This window comes from Capra hircus, chromosome 15 (assembly GCF_001704415.2).
Source record: "Capra hircus breed San Clemente chromosome 15, ASM170441v1, whole genome shotgun sequence".
In the NCBI taxonomy this organism is placed as follows: Eukaryota; Metazoa; Chordata; class Mammalia; order Artiodactyla; family Bovidae; genus Capra; species Capra hircus.
In genome coordinates this window covers 18,286,532-18,296,086 of record NC_030822.1, presented here as the reverse complement: position 1 = coordinate 18,296,086, position 9,555 = coordinate 18,286,532, and the positions used below count along the sequence as shown (strand labels likewise).

Here is a 9,555-nt window from a genome sequence, read left to right as displayed (position 1 = left end):
ACTTATAAGTGATGTCAAATATTTATCTTCCCCTATATGACTTACTTCATTGAATACGATCATCTCTAGCTCCATGAATATTTCTGCAAATGACATTATTTCATTCTTTTATATGGCTGAGTAATATTCCATTTGTGTGTGTGTGTGTTTACATATACTCCATTGTATATATGTACCATATTTTCTTCATTCATTCATCTGTCAAAGGATATTTGGGTTGCTTCCATGTGCTGGCTCTTGTAAATAATACTGCTATGAACATTGGGGTGCAGGTATCTTTTCTAATTAGAGTTTTCTCCAGATATATATATATATATATGCCCAGGAATCAGGCTGAAGGATTATATGATAACTCTATTTTTAGTTTTTTTAAGGAACCTCCATACTATCCTCCATAGTTGTATAGCTTGTATTCTTTTATTATTTCCAGACCATTTGGTCCCTGTAAAAATATACACGTACACACACAACAACAACAAAATTAGAACTAGCTCTCATTCAGTTGGATGCTTGTTCTGTACAGGTACTGTGCTGATTAATTTATGGGTATCATTCAATTATTTTAGTAACTTACTCTTATTATCATACCTATTTTATACATTGAAAAACTGAAGATTGGAGAAATTAAGAAACATGCCATGCTCGCACAGGAAGCAAATGACAAGGCTGTGACTTGAACTCTTTCAGGACCACGTTGAAGGGTAAAAGCTCCCTCTAACAACGTTAGCTATCAATGGAAGAAGCCAAAGAGACTGGTCCAAAGCCTTTGAGGCATAGAGATGCTCTCGCCAATGTTTCCTCTTCTCTAGGCAACAAAAACAGAGAAGCAAACATTGGTTAGCACCACATATACTTGCACATAAATTACATGAAACCCCAGGATCATCTATTTCTGATTAGAAATTTCCCAACAAGCTCACTGTGATGAGAAAAAGGATTGAATTTCTTCTGCCTTTGTTACTTTTGTACAGTCAGTCTATGTGCTAAATTGTGGTCAGCTGTGGGGTAAAGGAGATGAGAATGGGACAGGACAAGAGCTGAGAAGGGGGACCAAAGACAATCTTGAAGGGTCCTGAACAGCTTGCCAAGGTTGTGGATTTTGATCGTGGTAGTGACTTGGACAATTACCCAAGGACACAGGTGAATTTGAGATATTGCATGAGTTGGGCTCCAAGGAGATGAACTGGGGATGCCTCAAATTCTAAAATGGGCAGATTCTATCGCAGAGAATGGGCAGACCAGTGTCCAGATCTCCAAGTCTCGTTGTTGTTTAGTTGCTGAGTCGTGTCTGACTTTTTAGTGACCCCATGGACTATATCCCCCATGGACTGGCTCCTCTGTCCATGGGGCTCTCCAGGCAAGAATACTGGAGTGGGTTGCCATTTCGTTCTCCAGGGGATCTTCCCGACCCTGGAACTGAACCCAGGTCTCCTGTGGCCCCTACACTGGCAGACAAACTCTTTACCACTGAGCCACCTGGGTAGACCCAAGCTTTACTTATCGTGTCTCATTATTTAATCCTCATCTAGGATGTAGGTATGGATGAGGAAAGTGTAATTTAGAAATCCATTTGACTCACCAAGTTAACTCAGTTAACTTACCAAGATGCCCCGTCTGTCTAGCTACAGACACCTGGTCCTAGACATAATCTCCCTCAGTGAGGAAATGAGATGAGGCCTTGGGATTAGGAAGAGCATCTTGGCTATTGGTCTGGGGATGAAAGCTTGGCTGTGGTTTTCAGTTAATGAGAATAAGTCAGACTCTGGAGGTCCTGATAATTGCAAAAGCAGAATTGATTTTTTGGGTAGTTATAACTTTCATAATTTGACCAAAAAGAAATTGCTGAGCTGTATCATAGCCAATTATCATAAATTATAGTGCTTTGAAATTTTCCATCTCTTGCATCATATGTAGGTGTATTGATTCATTCAACAAAGATGCCCTGATGTCCTGCTGTGTGCTGCACACTGTCCTAGGAGCTGGGGGTGTAAAGATTAACAGGATTCAGGCTCTGCTTTCAAGTTTATGGTCTATTGAAGAAAATAAATATTGTAGAAAATAAAATACTATGTGCCAAGTGCTACTACAGAGATATTTGAATAACTCTGCCACAGAAGCTTCAAAAAGGCAATGCTAGAACTGGGCCTTAAAGAATAAGCAGAAATGCTTCAAGAACATTGTTGTTGTTTAGTCGCTAAGTTGTACCTGACTCTTGGCGACCCCATGGACCGTAGCTTGCCAGGCTCCTCTGTCCATGAGATTCTCCAGGTAAGAATATGGGAGTGGGTTGCCATTTCCTTCTCCAGGGGATCTTCCCAGCCCAGGGATTGAACCCACATCTCCTGCATTAGCAGTTGGATTCTTTACCACTGAGCCACGAGGGAAGCCCTCAAGGACATTACTGGCAGGAGAGATTCAAGGCAGAGAGGAATTGGAGTCTGCAGGGGTGTGGCAAACACAGTCTGACTATAGATCAACATCAGAGCTTGTGATACTGGAGCATAGGTTATATCAAGAAGGATTTGCTGGGGGAAGTGGGTAGTATGGAGAAGTAAAACTCAAGCGCAATTCAGAAATCAAACAGGTATTAAAATGCAGTGCATGTGTTCATCCTTTTTGAGTTGGCTGAGAGGTAAGATAGCAGGGTATAAGTTATGATTTGTACCAAGGTAAAGCGGTCTGGGTATAATCACGGGAGATCAACCATATAGTAATTAGTAGGGAAAGTCTAATATAAAGAATTGTTAACTATAACAGGAGTTTGGAGTCATGAGGATTGGCTCTAAAGAATATGGAAACAGTAGATTTAATGTATAACAGCATGTCTATTCTATAATATCTAATAGCCCTCACCCCTAGGATTGAGTTAGAGCACTGAAGGAAGAACCCCCATGGCCACCAAGGTTGAGATCCAGATCGTGTTGGAGAGGGCATGACCGTGGCACAGAGGTGTTGGGATGCTGCACCAGCAGGACTTACCGGCTGTGTCACCTCATTATGCCGGACACTTCCAACTTACACAGTGCAGGACGTTGCTGGAAGGAAAAGATTAAATGGAAAAAAGATGTGTGTCTTGAAGTAAAAAATAAACAGGTAGATAGATAAACAGAAGCTTCTTGAAGGCGCTAATTACTTGCTGGCTAGGCCAGAAATAGAATTCTGGTTTCAAGTTTTAGTTGAAGATTCTTTCTACTAAACCCTGAAGTGTGAAGAATGGTCATTAACTCACACTGTGTGAGGTTTTAAAAATGATCAAGGAGGGTAATTTTGCTTGAAAAGACAATTCACAGTTATTTGGGTTTTAAATTAATATTCAACTTATTAAAATTATACATCAAAAACAATTATCTTAGATTTTTTTTAACTTTACCTTATAAGTGTTATTTTAGTTACAAATCTAGTAATATTTTTTGACACTTAATTACTTAAAGTTTAGCAGGTTTAATTCTCCCAAATAACTAGTTTCAAATTTACTGTGCGTCAGTCACTTAGCTGGGAGAAGGCAATGGCACCCCATTCCAGTATTCTTGCCTGGAGAATCCCATGGACAGAGGGGCCTGGTAGGCTACATTCCATGGGATCGCTAAGAGTCAGATACGACTGAGCGACTTCACTTTCACTTTTCACTTTCATGCATTGGAGAAGGAAATGGCACCCCATTCCAGTATTCTTGCCTGGAGAATCCCAGGGATGGGGGAGCCTGGTGGCTACAGTCCATGGTCGCACAGTCGGACACGACTGAAGCAACTTAGCAGCAGCAGCAGCAGCAGCAGTCACTTAGTTGTGTCCAGCTCTTTGCCACCGCATGGAGCCCACCAGGCTCCTCTATTCACGGAATTCTCCAGGTAAGAAATACCGCAGTGGGTTGCCATGCCCTTCTCCAGGAATCTTTCTGACCCAGAGATCAAACCTCCCTAATGCAGGCAGATTCTTTACTATCTGAGCCACTGGGGAACCACCTCAAATTTACACATGTAATGAACACTTTAAGCAGAATTTGCATAATATCCCCCCAAGCACTTCAGATAATTTATAGGTAAGACTTACAACCTTATTTGCAAAATCTTTTTAAGCACTTAAGCACTTCTTACAAATGCAATAAATAAAATGCTTTAATGTAGTAAATCAGTTTATCTTGCAAAGAGTAATTCTGTTAATAATTATCATATCCTTCAGCTTGAAATAACAAATCTAAAATAAGTCATATATTTCAGATAAAATAGCTGTCTGATTCTCTGATATGCCAGATTCTCTCACTGTATTAGGCACTGTATCAGTCAGATGTTATTGCTCAGTAGGAAACAATTCCAAAAATCTTAGTGACTTAAAACAAGAATTTGATTTTTCACTCATACGTCATGTTCACTTTGTGTTGACTGAGGGGTCTGGGGCAGGCCCTCCTCACTCTTGGACATGGGCTGATGGAGAAGTCACTAAATGGAGTATTGCTGGTGGCAGAGTGAGAGAAAGTGGCAAATTGTGTCCTAGTTCTTAAAGCTGTCACACCAACGTGACGCATGTTATTTCTGCTCACATTTGCTTTGCTAAACAAGTTACTGGGCCACCCCAAATTCCAAAAAGGCAAGAAAGTACAATCTTTACCATATTTCTCTGCTCTGAAGTGGAGAGCTAGAAACACTTCATAAGGACAGCATCAGTAGTCATCATAGACACTCTAAATAGGAAATGTACATGTGATCCTAATGACTAAAAGCCACAATACTAAATGTGTTGTTACTGATTTGACCTAGCCAGTGGTCTGTTGGAGAAACCAACTTGTACCCACTTTTACAGCTGACTGTAAAATTTACAGGAAATTTGCAAACCTATAGTTAAACAATCACTATTAAAAATTATTTTTTTAATTATTTAAACTTACCATTAAATATATTTAAAATAGAAATCATAAATACTCAAAACACTTTATTTTCAAATTATTTATATATTTTAATGTTATCTCTTTTCTTGAGGTTATTTCCATCTATTGTATCTGTAATAGTAGAAATAATTTGTAATTTTGATGTTTTATGGTGTATCCTTTTCCAACTCTGCACTCAGTAACGTCTCATTAGATTATAATTAACCATGGTAGGAGTATATACCCCATGGAAATCAGCAAACACTATAAATCAGGGTTTGATTTATTGTTTTGTCAATTATCTAGACTTAAGGTAGTGAGGGAACAAATGTTAGTAACACAGTTTAAATTTCAAAGTGTATGATGTCTGTAACCATTACGCTGTGACTAGCACAAAAAAAATTGAAGAAATATTCTTCCAGTGTTTTAAAACATTATTTCATTCAGTAAAGATGTGAATCATGTTATCGACATGATTAATAAGAGAAGTTCTGACACATAACTTTTATGTTTTTTTTTCATCTTACCAGTTCATGTGAAGGAAAATATTTACCAACATTCATGTTGAAACTGTACTTGTCAGCAGCAACCACTGGTTGGCTGTGCCTGTAAGATTTAGGTAAAAATCCAGAGCATTTTGTGACAATCCATTGTTATATAGAATTTAAAATAAGTATTATATCTTATTTACAGGTTATGTTCTAGCCTTTCATAGCCTTAAAATAGCAATAAAAAATATATATGTATGTATATAACACACACACATGCAATCACACACTTTCCTCCAGAGAACCGGTTGTTGATAATTCAGCAGCACCATGGGGCTTATCTCATCTCAATATACCTTACTGAATTTGCAATCTTCTGGAAAAAGTTCAAATCCTCAATTCTTTGAGTCTGACATTGGAAGTCATTAAAATCTACCAGATGGTTTAAAAAAAAAATCTACCAGGGTGTACTTAGGTAATCCTTGGGTTCTTGTGATAGGGATAAAAAAAAAAAAAAATTGCAGTAATAAAATTTCCATGAGGAAAGAAAGACCCTGAACCGTGGACTTGCTTCTGTGTCATGCAAAGGAAAATGACCTACCTTCTCATACTGGGTGCATGAGAAGGCCCTGACTCACCCTCCTAAAGAAGCAGTCTTTAAGAGAATGATGGTGTGGATGATGCTGAGTGGCTGTGGCATCAGGAATTCAGGGTGATTTTGGCCTAGAGCACCTTGGGGATAAAGACCAGCAGCCTGCCTTTGCCCTGCCAGGGTTTCAGCAGGCCTAGCCCCATGGCAACAGTGTTGAGCAAAAACTTCTCCACACATTAGGGCCAGTTTTGATGCCGAAAACTTGGCCTCTGTGCACTGGTGCTGAATCAATTCTTGGAGGCAGAGTTTGGGGTGAAGTAGAAAATAATAGCTTTACTGCTTTGCCAGGCAGAGGGGTACACAGCAGGCTCGTGCCCTCAAAAACTGTGTGTCCCAACCTGGGAGGATTTGATGAGTTTTCACGGTGGGATCAAGGTTCAAGGGTGGGATTGCTGATAAGGGCCTGCACACCTTTCCTCTAGCCTCAGGTTCTCCTAATCTTGATGCTCTTCTCTGGTTCCATTAATCTTACCTCAGGTGGTTTCTTGGCTGCTCAGCATCCCCTCCCTTCCCCAACTAGCAACTGTTCCAATCTGCCCTTTGGAACGCAGGGAAGGTCACAGAGGCTGAAGTCTGTTCCCTACAAACAAGAAAGATAGAAAGGTTTCTGTGCTCAGGGGCCCCACAGTTTCAGTTTTAACAGAGTGAGCTGATAGCAACCAGGAGCAAATGTAGAAAACTTGAGACTCTAGCAGGTCAGTCTGACTTTCAGCTGCAAAGCTTCAGAAGCCAAGCTATGCTAATGACCCAAAGCCTGAAGGTTTTTGGCTCTGAGTGAAGTTTTTGTGTCAGGTGAGATTCTTTTTCTAGAGATGTAGCAGAAGTTTGACTCTGAGAAGGAAGAAGGGAGGAGGAAAGAGAAAGAAGAGAAAGATAAGGAGGAAAAACTTGGTCTTTAAGACCAACATGAAGTTGGGATTGAAATCTAGCACCAGGGCAAAGGGCAAGATATTCACTCTTTTTAAAACATTTTAAAAAAAATTATTTATTTATTTGGCTGCACCTGGTCTTAGTTGCAGAATGTGGGATCTAGTTCCCTGACCAGGGATCAAACCCAGGCCACCTACATTGGGAGCATGGAGTCTTTCTTAGCCACTGGACCACCAGGGAAGTCCTGAGGACATTCATTCTTAGTAGAATGGAAATGAAGACGAATCCACAGACAAATCTTGGTAGGTTGCCAAATGGCAATGTCCCAGCCTACAGGGGAGCTTGCTACCAAAGCCAGAAGTACAGAAATATAATGTTTCTTAAAGAAAGAAGTACCTTAAAATATATAGTCTTTTACAAGAACTATTTTCTTGCTCTCTGAATTTTAGGCCCCACATCGGACAAAGCCTCAGTTACTGTGACCTAAATTATAGCTCTAGAACTCGCGTGAGTGCTGTCATGTCTGATTCTGTGTGACGCCATGGACTGTAGCCTGCCAGGCTCCTCTGTCCATGGGGTTCTCCAGGCAAGAATACTGGAGTGGGTTGTCATTTCCTCCTCCAGGGATCTTCCCGACCCAGGGATTGAACTTGGTCTCCTCTGCCTCCTGCACTGGTAGGCAGGTTCTTTACCACTCAGCCACCTGGGAAGCCTAACTGTAGGTCTTAGATGTCATTAAACTCTTCACTTTCTCATATTGGTAAAAGAACACCCATCTCACTGAATTATTGTGAAGATTAAGTGAAAACACATATGAAGTGTTTGGGCATTGTTAAGTGGCCAATAATTGGTAACCATGACTATTTCTACTTAGGCCTTTCAGTCAGAATTAGACTAGCAGTGCTTCATACTACATTTCAAGTCAAAGAAAGTACTGGATATTACTCAGGGCTTATTTTTTAATTATTTCCTTAATATTTATAATTGCTTCATTAATGATTTCTAAAGAAAATTTATTAAGAAATCTTGATTAAGGACTTCCCTGGCTGTCCAGTGGTTGGGACTTCGGCTTCCAATGAAGGGAGTGCGGGTTTGATCCCTTCTCTGGGAGCTAGGATCTCATGTCCTTGTAGCCAAATCAACCAAAACAGAAAACAGAAGCAATATTGTAGCAAATTTAATGAAGACTGAAAATGGTCCACATCAAAAGTCTTAAAGAAAGAAAAAAAGAATGATTAGAGGAAGTTACCTGGGACTTGGGAAAAACAACCCAGTTTGACATGTAGTCCTATACAGGTACTGTCACATCTTTTTTATGTTACCTAAATTTCAGGTATAGTGTATAAACAGAGGGTGACAGAAGATGAGATGGTTGAATGGCATCATCAACTCAGTGGACTTGAGTTTGAGCAAAGTCTGGGAGATAGTAAAGATCAGGGAAGCCTAGTGTGCTGCAGTCCATGGAATCAAAAAGAGTCGGACAAGACTTAGCGACTGAACAACAATAAAAAGGAAAAAGTAGCCTCTGAAGGACTATGCAAAGCAAACTCATTAAGATGTGTGATTTTGCAGAAAAAATACTCCTGGTGATTGTGATGTGTGCTCATAAATATTAATTTGAATGAATGGATTTCCAATCCCCTAGACTCCACAGTGGAGAACCTCTGGGAGCAAAGTCAAATTCTGTTGCCAAGTTGTGCTTAGTTGCCCTCATTTCCAGTTAACTTTATCATGCCCAGAGGGTACACGGCACACTTCAGACCTTTTAAAGAGTTATCAGACAGGAAAAAAAAAAAAAAAGACTTACCAAGGAGATATTTTACTTTCTGGTAGGTCCTTGCCTCTGCAACGGCTTGTCCTGCCCTTGCCTGGAGCCAGAGTACACAAAAGTACTCAGGAGTGTCCCCTTTCTTTCCCATAGCCAATCAAAGGGAAGGGAGGGCCCAATAGAAATCCAGTCTTGTCTGGAGAAGTTACACAAGTGAGCTTCTTTTTTCTCTTTTCGTGGAGACAAACAGGCTAAGTTAGTGTAACCTGGGCTCATCAGTCTCCTCTAAAGACCCCATGGAGGTTTTTGTTCCCCTTTAGAACACTGGTGTCAGAAGTGGGGGATTCTACCCTCCATTCCCAGAGAATTGGCTGGGCTCTAACTTAAAATGCCGCTCCTTTCTCTACTGTACTTCCTGCTCTGTGCTCAGACTGAACTTCCAGCATTAGTTTGACTCACACTCCAGTGTTTCCGTCTGAAAGAACTCATATGACTTTTCCCTCTACCTAGCAGCAAATCATGGCCAGGAGTGATTCACAGACATGTGTGATTTTTCCCTGGGAACTTCACAAGTGTTAGGAGAGAGGGAAATCTGAGACATACCATACCATCTTAATAGCAGCTATTAATAAGTTAGGGTTTGGAGCTTGGAGATTCTGGAGTTTAGGTTCAAAGGTGTTGTTGCTAGAATTCAAGTATCAATGAGGTTACTCTTATAGGAATATTCCAAATGTCACTTCTCCAATCCTTCTCAGATAGTTTCAGGGAAAACATTAGAAACTATTTGGGTCCCTGCCAATCAATTAGGTAAGGTCTTGGGAGCATCAAGATAACAGTTACTGGAGTAATTGTGACTCCACTTATATAATTCAGCTTGTGAAGTCTGAGACCTCAGAGTTATCAGTAGTTCTTGGTTGCT

General features: G+C 40.3%; 1 long non-coding RNA gene across 1 annotated transcript; it reads right to left on the bottom strand.

Annotated features, from left to right (window-relative positions):
- LOC108637626 lies at window positions 319-9,195 on the bottom strand. The gene is made up of 5 exons (XR_001919181.1): window positions 8,676-9,195; window positions 6,471-6,578; window positions 5,386-5,464; window positions 2,980-3,035; window positions 319-805 (listed from the first exon to the last, which is right to left on the bottom strand). It is a non-coding gene; the product is annotated as an uncharacterized LOC108637626 (long non-coding RNA).